Source organism: Bombus impatiens, unplaced genomic scaffold (assembly GCF_000188095.3).
Source record: "Bombus impatiens unplaced genomic scaffold, BIMP_2.2 scf_0640, whole genome shotgun sequence".
In the NCBI taxonomy this organism is placed as follows: Eukaryota; Metazoa; Arthropoda; class Insecta; order Hymenoptera; family Apidae; genus Bombus; species Bombus impatiens.
In genome coordinates this window covers 506,174-518,309 of record NT_177059.1, presented here as the reverse complement: position 1 = coordinate 518,309, position 12,136 = coordinate 506,174, and the positions used below count along the sequence as shown (strand labels likewise).

General features: G+C 35.3%; 1 non-coding gene across 1 annotated transcript; it reads left to right on the top strand.

Moving 5' to 3' along the window:
- The first annotated feature begins 325 nt into the window (after positions 1-325).
- Positions 326-487, top strand: LOC112213395. Its single transcript, XR_002947297.1, has one exon. It is a non-coding gene; the product is annotated as a U1 spliceosomal RNA (small nuclear RNA).
- Positions 488-12,136: the final 11,649 nt, after the last annotated feature.

Sequence of the window (12,136 nt, the reverse complement as noted above, 5' to 3'; positions counted from 1 at the left end):
AATATTTTTATTTCCAAATAAATTCCGTATATGTATAGTAAAAGTATCGTAACAATTTATAACAAATCTATTAACATATATTACACAAAGAAAGTTAATTAAATCTAATCTTCAAAGTAAAGTTGAATTTTGCTTGGTACTTGTCATCGATAATTGTTTCTTCGGATTATGTTAAGGATTACATTAGATAGTTGCTTGAGTCGTAAGGTCGAATTACACGTTAGTTCCAAATATCACCGTTACGTAGTGCTACCTATGAACATAATTTCTCGCAGTTGTAGTTGCACCCTATGGGTTTAAGTAACTGAAAGAACCGGAAGAAAGCATACTTACCTGGCGTAGAGGCTACCGTGATCAAGAAGGCGGTTCCTCCAGGGTGAGGCTCTTCCATTGCACTACGGCTGAGCTGACCTCTGCGAATACCCCTAATGTGGGTATCTCGGACGTACAATTTTTGATAGTCGGGACTGCGTTCGCGCTATCCCGGATAATTAAGTTTTAAAAGTGAATTTTATTTTAGCAAGCTTCGTTGAACTTCGTTGTATACGCAACATGAGTATTCTTCGTGATTCGCCAAGTATTCTTCGTAAAATATATCGCGGCGTGTATGTGAATCTTAGAAATAACGTATCGTAGGAATTGGTGTTAAAGTTTAAGAAAATTTACCTTCGTATTACGTCGACTACGCATCCTCGTAAAAAAACCATTCAACTTTTATCCGAAACCTCTTTCGTTAAAATCATTATTCACGCAGTAATGGAAAAGTGACTTCGGTTACGCGTCCCATTCTTTACATTATGATTAACAAAATGACAATCATTTTTTATGATTTGTGAATTATTAGATATTATAGCTTCGACATAACATAGAACCAAAATTTGGAAATTCCTTTCCGCACACAGGTTTTTAATTACAAAACTTTTTTCACACTGAAAGTTTAAAGATAGCAATTTTTCTAACAAGATCGTTCAATCCCAATGTAATTACAATATCCGAGAAACCCCAAAGATATAATAATAAATCAACGGAAATAAGGGTATGTACATAGAGGTAGAATTTCGCAAGTTGCAACTTGCTTATAAGGAAGGATTGGATTAATATGATCGGTCGTATAACAATTATCTAATCATCCACTTGTGATTATACTGCGATGTAACCTGTAACAAGTATTTAGACTTCTCATTAGGAAGATAATTAGAAGGGGGTAGGAAATGTAAGATCACAGTGTAAAGCACAGGTGGCAGTCTCTAGTTAAACGATATGGGAAGCACATGGCCCGTTTAAGCATCCGTGTGAGGGGCTGTCGGACGTTTCCGTATGTCGGCCGCTCGAAACGTGTTGGAAGTTAACAGGCCAGCTGGTCTGGTTTAGTGGTGGTTGATGCAGGTACGGTTTGGATAGCAGTACGAAGGAAAGGAATTAAACAGACGCGGAGTCCTCGCAAATTGAGTTGAACGGGCCCGGAATTTAAACATTCAAATTAGCCTATTTAGCAAGTCAAAGGGGCTAATGCGTGCTCGTTGATTTTGCATGCTCTCAGATTCTAATATTCAATCGATATTGCTGCATCTTTTCTTCGTTTTCCATTTTTATCTTTGCCCTCGTACTATGTAATTTCGGCGCAGAATTATCGTTTCGCTCGTGTTTGCGACCCGTTTCCTTTCCGATCATATACCAAGATAAATATAATATTATTTTCACCGAACAGATTTCCCGAACGTCGGATGTTCGTTTAGTTCGAATTAGAATTTCTATCGAAATTTGAATTGTATTTGAATCGAATTTTGGATCGAAATTTTTCGGATTATTTTAGATTTTATCTCTATTTTACCTACAGTTTTCGTCGTTTATGTATTATTTCCACTAAAAAAATGTTATCGCTATCACCCTTGCATTTAGTTTTACTTATTGCTGGAGATATAAAATTGTATTTGCTTAATTCTTCAAATATAGCTCTGGCGAATAGACGGCGAAACGAAAACTTTATTAAACCCGGCTGTTGGTAATCAGCGATATTAAAATTTTAATCAACTCCGCTTGAGCTTTTGTATTTATTTAAAAAAAACGAAATATTGTCCTGTATTGTCTGTTTTATGATTACGAATAATTAATACGAGTAATTATAGTTGAGTTTATGCTATATTCTTTCCTACGAACTAAATATCTCCATTCATATGGCAGGTTTGCTCATTGACACGTGTCGTATTTATCATTTTGTTATTTTGCTTGCGATCGCACGGAATGATATAAGATTCATTTTTAAATAGCACAATTCAGTTATGTTATTTGTATAATTGTACGTTGTTTTATGCATACGTAAATAATTATTCCAATTAAATGGCTGCTTTTTTACGCCTTTCTTCTGCTGATTTCGAGGTGGAGGGTTATTAGTCGATTAATCTCCAAGATGACAAATAAAATTGCGCCGAGGAAACCGCGGCTTGATAACGCGTGGCAAAATGCAAGGCTATTAAACTTTAGTATTTGTAGAATTCAGGAAGGGGTAGACCGCCCCAGGACGAGCGGAGCATCTCGATGCGATACGCTATGAACCGTTCGAAAGAAATGGTGCTATTAGCGGAATAAAGCATTTTCTTTAAAAGTTTCTTTCTATGGAATCATAATAACGGTGTAAGAAAAATTTCGTCAATTCAACGAATACCCATCGAGTTGCTTCGTTACTGCTCCGTAGAAAACAATCGTAATATAAACGACCAGACAATTTGATGCTCGTCAAGTTTTAACAATTCGATCGAATCGTTCGAATTACGATCATTTTAGGAATTACCGAACATGTGGAAAGAAAATGTGGTACGAATTATGGATGTTGGAAGATGTATTTTTGCGTGATTTTAATCTTTGTTATCGAAAGGATACGAAGAAGGTCTAATATTTCAATACGCTTTTGCCTCTAAAAGAGATCAATTTAAAGTAAAAAAGTACTATTTTTTATCGCAACACGTAAGGTATAAATTATAATCGATGTTCTTTAAACGTTCCATTATCTACGATTCACTATCTTTATACGATAAATTATCTACAAATATTAACTACGATATTGTCTATGACGACTTATTATGCCGCGTCATTAATATCAATTAAAGAGGAACCAATTAAGTGGGAAGGACGATTGAACGCATCGATCGAAATGATCGTTTGTATCTAATAATATTTGCACCGAATTAATACTGGTTTGATTATACGTTTTATGTATCTGCATGGCTATGTCAGCATGACTATACATAGCCATACAGTGTACTTATAAATATGTAAATAACTTCAAAGGGGATGTCACCGGTAGCTTCGTACGAAGCCAATAAAACTATGTGGAGCAGGATCCAATAAAATCCGTACTTCTGAAACACACGTATGTCTGCTCTAGCTGGTTTCAAGTAGTAGTTACAAAATTTCCATAGTTGATCGGTGCCTTTGAGAAATCAAGAAATAAAGACGTCAGGCAGCAGTTTGAACGAAAGAAAAGGGAACCGGTGAAACGTATCACGGTATATACGTTACTTGTATATTTACATACATGTCTGGTGCGCTTCCTCGTCTTTCATACGAGTGTAAACAGTAACTTATTTCGGCACTTGGATATCTTATTCCGTCTATTCGATCTCTCGTTAATGCTATTTTTATCCGAGGCACGGCAGATGTTAATATTTAATGTCATAGTTACATAGACAATAAATATTTCGCTCGCGAAAGTATCGAACAGATAGACAAATTTTAGACGTATAGGTAGATACATCGTATATGCTTCGTACGTTTTGTACAGTCGCGTATAATAGTAGAACGGAAAAAGCGAGCGGAAACAAAAGAAGAACGTTTCTTCGCCCGAAACTAAATAAAACCGTATAAAATCGATAAAATCGTCTCGAGTTTGAAAATTTCTCAAGTAAAAATAGTCGACTTTCTCGATACTTGCGTGATCTCTGCGACATAGTGGCGTAGACACGCTTGTACTTACTTGAACGGGCGTCGTTACAATGAGATTTCAAAATCTTTTGTATAACGCTCTCGTGAGTCATCGTAGATACAAATATGTATGTAACTTTAATCGAAAGTAACGGAAAAGTGCAAATATATGTATCTACTATTTTCATACGTAGCTTGTATACGGAGATTTCTGCGAGGAAGAAGAAATAAGATTCAACAAGAAAGATTACCAAAAGTTATTTTCATTTTTATTATAATATTTTTTAAATAGTATTTTATTAAATTTTTGCGCGTGTTTGGATCCATTTATCGCACAACAAACTGTTTTCACCTTCTTTTGCTAGGTTGATGAGCCAATATTTTCCCCAGAATTATCTTCTATGTACATATCATTGAAAGTGGCATCTATGGGCTCTACGTTCTTTTTTTAGTAGTGGAATACTATTATATATATGATTCGATTTGTAGTGATTTTTGAATTCTATTTATCGTTTATTATTCTATTCAAATTACTCGGTAATCAACCAGTTACTGGTATTTGAGGCGCAAAAGTATTTTTAAATTAAAATTTTATGTTTACAAGGAAAATAAAGGGAACGATAACTTAAATAATTATAGGCGATATAAATTAATAATAAAATTCCAGATTCTTTTCTTTTCATTCCATACACTTATAGTCTTAAGGTATTGGTTAGTGCTATTATAAAGCAAACCTTTGAAATATCTTCGATTCATAAATGGAATGTGTGGCTCGTGGTCTATCGTATCGCATTTCTTCGATAATTTCCTGAGACGAATAATGCAAGGTAATGGAAATAAATTCGATATCATTCGTTCGCTCATAGATTTTTTATGCGTGTAGATGGTGTAATAAATCATTTCAAATAATCTTTACGTAGCTACTTCTCTTCAGTCCCTTGTGCAAAATGTTAAAAAATAAAATCATGTTTAAATCGTGTTTTTTTCAGTAACGTGTAATTGTAGCGAAATAATATAATTTAAATATAGAAAAAGAGCAGAGACATATTTTTTGAAACGTATCGATAGAAGAAATGCAAGAGAAAATAATACAAGGTAAAAAATTGTCATTAATATCGATAAAACGTCGTCTCAAGATATCAAATTTTGTTTCACTTATCGTAAGCGTTACTCGTTACTAGCGTGTTTTCTTTTATTTAAATGTAAAATTACAGAGTGAAGTACGAACGTTATTAAATATTTATATTTTACTCTCTTTTATAAACTCGAAATGTCATTCTTAACGTTCTGTATAACGTTATTCGTATTATCTTCTCCCATGGGAACGCATTTAGTTTCTATATTCAAAAAGCAAATGCGGTTATAACGAAAATTAACTGTAAGTTCTATTAACGGAGGTTCCATTCGTCGGTATATTCATATTCGTGATTAAAGCATCGGCGTGTTCTTCAAAGCGAGCCCTCTATTATCGGATGGTCTAACTTACGATAACGACTATTCAGCCAAAACAAAACTCATACACGACCGTATTACTACCGTAGCAATTACTTTTCTACCGCTTTAAACGCAATGCGACTAATCAGAATTTGTCAAATGATATTTCGGCGCGCGGCATCGCCACGGATTCATAACGAGTAACGCGAAAATATAGGAAGGGAAAATAGTGACCTGTTTTTCGGTCGATCCAGACTCGAATAATATTACTCGTGCAGGCACGATCGTCGGAGAGCGTTGGAGGAACTGGGTAAAATGTAGCCGTTTCCAGTCGTGTCGGTGGGAGTTACGAAATTGTAATTCCGTAGCTTTCAAGTGGTCGTTCTGCGGCGATCGTTATCGATTCGATTATTCGACGGCTGTTTTCACCGTGTTATCGGCACGAGGCAGGGCGCGAAACTCGGGGATGAAACGCGAAAAACAAGTTAGGTGGCTGGTAGCTCACGGAAGGGGACATCTCTTCTCCGCACGCCGGCGCCGTTTCTCCAAAGGATTTTGAGTAAACAGGACCAACCAAACTAAACTCGCCTGCCGTTACTCGTTCTTACTCTCGCCGCTTACATATCGTATTTTCCCCATGCTCCCCCTTTCAAGGGGCGAGCTATCGTTTGTCTGACTCGTCCGTCGACTAACTAACAGCGCATAGTAATTCTGGCAGAATCGTTTCCGACTGATGCCGAATGATCGCTCAACCGTTTTTACTCCTCATTGTTCCGATAACACCACCGTCTCCGCCATCGTCGCCTAACCCTCCTCCTATTACGGAAGGATTGCTGCAAACGAATGACTCGAACGTACGACTTCGTCGCGCGCTTACTTTTTATTTTATTTTATTATCAACGATATGTATATTGTACGTGTGAGTATTTTATACATATATATATAGGACAAATTTGTTATACTTCCGATAGTTAGAAAAACGATTATACTCGTACAATGTATACCTTGAAACAAATACGCTGTGTAAAATTGCACGCGCAAAGTTGTTATTTAACGCGCTGCGATTTCCTTTAACGCGATCAAATGAAATTTCTGCAAATCAAGAGTATCGAGTTTCAAAGTCTTTTCGATTTCTTTTGAATGGAAATTCTTTGAGATTGCTTTAATTTCCGTTCTTATACAAGTAGCACGGTATGCAGCATCGGAATGTAATTTACTTTTTCGATACGTAAAATTCACGAAAGGTTTAGAAATACGTACGCGGAACGTGCGCAATACCTGTACATTTAAGTTTTGGAATTCGAACGATGTGCCGTTTTAACAGATCTTAGTAACTTGGGTTTTTGTTTTTTTTTCGTCGTATTTTCACAAAGTATACATTATATTTCATTTCAATTTTGAGCAGCGTGTCGTAGTAGCTTAAAAATACGTCGTTGCATACGGTCGAAAGAAAGGAATAAATGCGACAGGCAGTGGGAATAATTGCCAATGAAGCTTCGTTAAAGCGAAGTTCGTCTGTCCGCGCAGTAAGGTAAATATTAATTTCAATCATTTACGAACTAATCCATATACTATGAGAATACATAGTAAACAAATACTAGGTCGATCGAACATTATCGTTATCTACTTCCATTATCTATTCCAGTTATTTTTGTCTCCGACCGTATACATATAAATAACTATATATTACTACGACAATACGTATAAATCCGGTATATAAAATGAATATTTTACCGATACGATAAACATCATTAATAGCTATATAATACGAATTTGATAACGATACACGACACAATATATTTTGTTTTCTTTCGATTGCTTTGTATCGTTTATATGTATATCAGCCGAGTTCGATAAAATCGAGCGATACGTATTATGTAAATTGATTAATTTCTAAAAGAAGAAACGCAATTTACGTTAAAAGATCTGTTCTATCGGCAATAGTTTCTATGACATTAGCTTTTCTACCTTACGGAAACCTGTCCATTTGTTGACACGTGTTATTACTAAAAATAATCCGATGAGAAACACGCAGCTCAAATGATAACCGTAATGATATAGAGTCATGAGAAAAGTCAGTGTTCGACGTTACCGCTTTATTCTTGCGCGCTCTTTCTTCCATTGTGTGGTTATGCAATCAGGGGCAATAAAGACGCAACTATTTGAAGGAATCATGATTGCCAATTGCCATGGCAAGCTCTAAGGGTACAACGTTAATGTTCGTTTTCCATGAACCAAATAACTCTCGCTTGGAAAGGGGACTGATTGACATAGCGGCTCGTAGCACGAGAGTTACTCCGACAAATCGTAGAAAGCATACGGACGAAAGTATCGTAGAGCGGAAGCTTGCCGTTGCGTGCATTTGCACGGACTCCTAGCGTTAGTAACTTCCGTTGTTATTGGCCTGATCATACTTGTGCAAAGAACCTTTCGAGGTTCCGCTTACTAATTATGTCTGTAATCACAGCGTCGTTATAAGCTCTTGACACTCGATAAATTCGCTTTTTTAAATATACAACGGATTACGAAAGTATTCCAGAACTTATAGGATACACGAGTTTGTTAATATAATATCGCTTAAAGTCGAAGTACTTTTTACATTAGTAAGGAGCATTAACGTCAAGAGGTTGTTAATAAAGCGGTAAAACACGCTTCCGTAGTAGGCCCGTAATAACGCACGAGAAAGCAGAAGGCAAACGCGTTGACACCGTTCGATGGTCGCATCGTAAGAACTGTAAGGTTCATCGGTGAAGCAGTAGAAAGGAACAATTTCATAATATCCCCTTTATGACGCGATAAATCATCAGTAGTGATGTCTCGTGAAGTCATTAAAGTTTGATCTCTGCTACATCTTGACACCTTACGGAGTAGCTTTTTTACCGTACACAGAATACGACACCTACGGGTACGATAAAATCTTATCGATTCGTGAGATATCATCGAGTAATTTATAACGTATTTGTAGAAATAGCGAAATTAATCTTTGCTCGATTAATTACCTATCTATACGTTCGATCAAATGATATTCCATTAATCAATATACACGTTTAGTCTTATTTCTGAATTTTTATTTTATTCGATATCAAACAAATATATTTATCGTCTTACCTGCCTTTCTTCGTATTTATTTATGCCGCAAGAGCTACGTCTTTGTGATTATTAATAATTATCTTTGCACATGGGTTGTTTGCAATTTATTATCCATTAAAGAGAATATCTTGTATATCTTGCGGTAATTTGCAACGATTAAACTTTCTCTTTCTTTAAATTTCCTCTTTCGCTTAAAACTATTTTCTGTTGTGTAATCTATCGTTACGATGTCGTGTATAGTAGTTGGAAAAGGTGTCGAGGATGAGGCGTTTGATCGTTATTAGACAGTTACGTGTATTGTACGGTGGATAGTTTAGTTTACTTAGAGATTAAGTGAAAGTGTATTAGTCCAGTGCGACCGATCTTAAGTCTACTTAATACTACTTGTTCCCAAGTTTAATCATAGTTTTACTTCTGCTTGGTATTTATTGTTACATATACCGCGGTTACATATATGTAATAGACGATGATATAAGATGAATAAGAGATCGAGGGCAAGGGTGGACCGAGCCACATCTTTTCTGCGAATGTGAGTTTACGATTAATGTTCATTCGTTTCAACAATGTGTATTAATTAGAGAAAAGCAGAGATTTAATCTGGAAAAGACATTTTTCTGCTCATACTTGTTTTAGACAAGGAATTAATAGTCCGCTTATGAAGATTCAAATCACTTAAATAAAACAAAATTGCTAGTTTCTTGAGTATCGAGGTTACTCTTAGAGTTAGTATGTTTGCCCAATCCCTCAGATAATGTCTCACGTTCGTCGATACTTAAATATTTAACATTTACTAATATTTATTCGAATATTTTTACTTGAAAAATTTCAATACCACGTTGTTGTTTGATTTATCGAAGATTAATACGCTTTGTTAATTTTGCAAGTTTTTAATAGAAAGTATAAGAAAAAGCACGTGGGCAACATAGTTTAGGTATCGAAATCATTAGCTCGGTTGTACAATAGTTTCGTGAGTTCTTTTACTTCCGTATGGTGGTTCAGGGTAGCACGCAATAACCTTTGAACGATTTCTATCGCGTGGCACCATCGTTCGCTATCTTTATCAAGAATTTCGATCGTCCCTAATCGACCAATTATTTCGCGGCACTTCAATTTTTCGCAATAAACCACTATCGGGATTCTCGAGTCAGAGGCCGCGTACCAATATAACGTGTACCAATTTGTCGAATCATTAAGATTTAAAAAAGTTTACGCAATCCCCAGATATTTCATATACAAATATAAATCAATGAGATTAAATATAAAAATATCAGTATAATATAATATTTTCTGATTGTTTCTCAACAGTTTGCACCGTTTCATCCGTATTCGTATCTTTTCATTGACTTCATACTTTTGTTATTGGTTTGGCAATTTTTTTTCCGATTAACTTTTTACATTCAATCGCATCAACCATTGTATTCTTTTATTTTTCAATCCTCGATCAACATCCGATGAACCTTGTCTTGCTAATATAGACAATGGCGAGGGAAAGAACGCGTAAAAGATAGATAATTTTACGAAAGGAGATTACAGTCGATAAGAGTTACAAATTAATATAGTTTGGCATGCTCCGCGATAAATGATTGCTACTGATGTAAGAAAGGATATCTGATATAAAGGTTACTAATATTCGCGTACACTGACAAGTAGCAATTTTAACTGTAACTTTACATTGGTAATATAGTATTATATATAGCGTATAGGGGATAGTCTAAACAGGAGGAAAATATAAATTTTTAGGCTTTATAAAAAAGAAAAAAAATAACAAATAATTCATATTTAACCGCTTAAGTGCTTAGTCCGTACGTGTGAAATTATCCCCATATAGCTATAATATTAATTTCGGGTAGATACGGGAAATTTCCTCCTGCATGTATATATAGATTTGCAGTATATTTCTTAAGATTACCATTTTCTTTCTTTGACGGCTTATTATCTCTAATGAGCATTTGCCATGACAAAGAGGGACAGTTACGATTGCATGTCACGTGAAAATCTTCTTCGCCTTTAGCGAAGTTAAATTCTCACCTAACTTGGTTGAAGCTAATCACCGGCAAACCAGGAACGTGCGTGGTTAACCACAATTGCATGCGACATGTGACAATTGACAACAATCTCTTCATTGATATATGTAGCATATTCAACGGAAAAGGATTGCTAGAATTCGAAACAGGAAAGTGCATGCATTTTATTTAATTTATTAGATCGCTGCATCGGATACAATTTTCACATTTCCTTCGCGCGTGCTAGGTTTTCTTTGTCTTTTAAATTATTCCAGAGAACGTTGCAAGGTTTTCAATTATCCAAATTCATTTAACGGTCGAACGAAGATTTTAGTTGAAACAAATGAAGTTTTCAGACAAGAGTACATATCATTAGTTTTATTAACTCTTTGAGAAGAATAGAATTTTATTTTCATTTTCGATGCTTCGAATTATTTTAATTCAGAGTACTATTGGAATACAATGTCAATAAATTTTGTAAATAATCTCAAATAGAAATCTTCATTATTAACTGATTTTTCGGAATGAAATATCGAATCGTCGCAGTAAACTTTGTTACGAATCTCGATTTTTTACACTGCAATTTTCCTGTTACTTAAGCGAACAGAAAGAATTTCTGTATTATAAATGAAAAGGTGAAAAAAACCGAATCTACGTACAAAGAGAAAACCGAAGCCCGTCGTTTTCGAAGGTTTTACTGGTTCTAACGAAAAGTTCAGTGGAGATTAAAAATTTTTACGTAAATATAAAGTCGTGGGTTGTGGCTAAAAGATGTTGATGAACAGGAGGAGTGATTTCTATTTGCGACGGTGTGCGTCGTTTAAAGATACGAACGCTATTAAAGGAAGCTAGCAACTGCTGACACGGTGTCACGACATTTGAATATATCCGAACACAGTCGTTTACATAGGTCGGAGTTGTTCGTTCGTAATCCAAATACATATCGAGTAAATATATATAATGAGACTCTACACCCTACAGAAAATGTCGAAGCAAATGACAAACTGCGTAGTCGGACATAGGCGTGCACGTGGGTAACACTCCCTTTGATCATAGTATTACCACGTGAAAAGGGGGATGCGTCGTTGTTGTTAGCGAAGATTAGCAGTTTATACTTTCCATTTCGTATCAAGCTCGTGCAATTATTTCGGCGAGGGTTGCATTCTTTAATTCGGATCGAGTCTCGCAGATACTCAGGTTATCGCGAAGAAAATAATAATTATATTAAATTGGATTAAAGATGATTGAATTTTAACTTTGCTTCGACGACGCGTCTTTAATCGACGTTCGCTTGTACGTTTAGTCTTGCTAATTGAAATTAGGCGGGAAATAAAAATTGACGTATCTTGTTATTTTTGAGTAAAGATTAGAACGAATTCGATCTACTTTCGAGATCCGCGTGAAACATATTTGCGATGCTATGTGGCTCAGAGATACATATTTCGGCTATTCGATTCTATTTCGTTGCAATACCACGATATTTGTTCCTATATCTCGACTTAAAATAAAAATTGGAATAATTGGAAAGGAAATTAACTTTCAAAATTTTAGTACATCGGTAAAGAAACGATATTCGACGAATGTAATGATATCGTTTATAATACAAAACTTACTTATCAAGTATAAGAGAAGAACAAACGAAAAAATAGCAATTGTAATATATTACACACACTGTAAAATACTGGAAGTAA